This window comes from Cynoglossus semilaevis, chromosome 15, assembly GCF_000523025.1.
Source record: "Cynoglossus semilaevis isolate Cse_v1.0 chromosome 15, Cse_v1.0, whole genome shotgun sequence".
In the NCBI taxonomy this organism is placed as follows: Eukaryota; Metazoa; Chordata; class Actinopteri; order Pleuronectiformes; family Cynoglossidae; genus Cynoglossus; species Cynoglossus semilaevis.
In genome coordinates, this window is record NC_024321.1 from 19,112,067 (window position 1) to 19,112,376 (window position 310).

Genomic DNA, 310 nt, shown 5'->3' on the forward strand with positions numbered 1-310 from the left:
TGGTCCCATTGGACCTGGGGAGCAGTGCATGCTGGGTAGGCAGGGGAATGCATACTGATGTGATGAGTCTTTTCTGAATCGTTTGACTGCAGTGCAGTTTAACAACGTGTACCCCCAGAACCCCCCCCCACCAACCCTCACCCCCCCAGAGTAACATCTCGTTACCTTTTCTTTTCTTTTACCTCTGCTCATTTGAATGTAACCTGTGTGTGTGTGTGTGTGTGTGCTCCTAGTCAGACATAAAGGAGAGCTGACCACTGACCACTGATCTGTACTGTTTCCTCCAGCAAATAAACCTGGACCCCTGGAA

General features: G+C 50.0%; 1 protein-coding gene across 1 annotated transcript in view; it reads right to left on the reverse strand.

Moving 5' to 3' along the window:
- Positions 1-310, reverse strand: part of ebf1a (EBF transcription factor 1a) — a 48,376-nt gene that overhangs the window by 43,238 nt on the left and 4,828 nt on the right. The window lies entirely within an intron of this gene.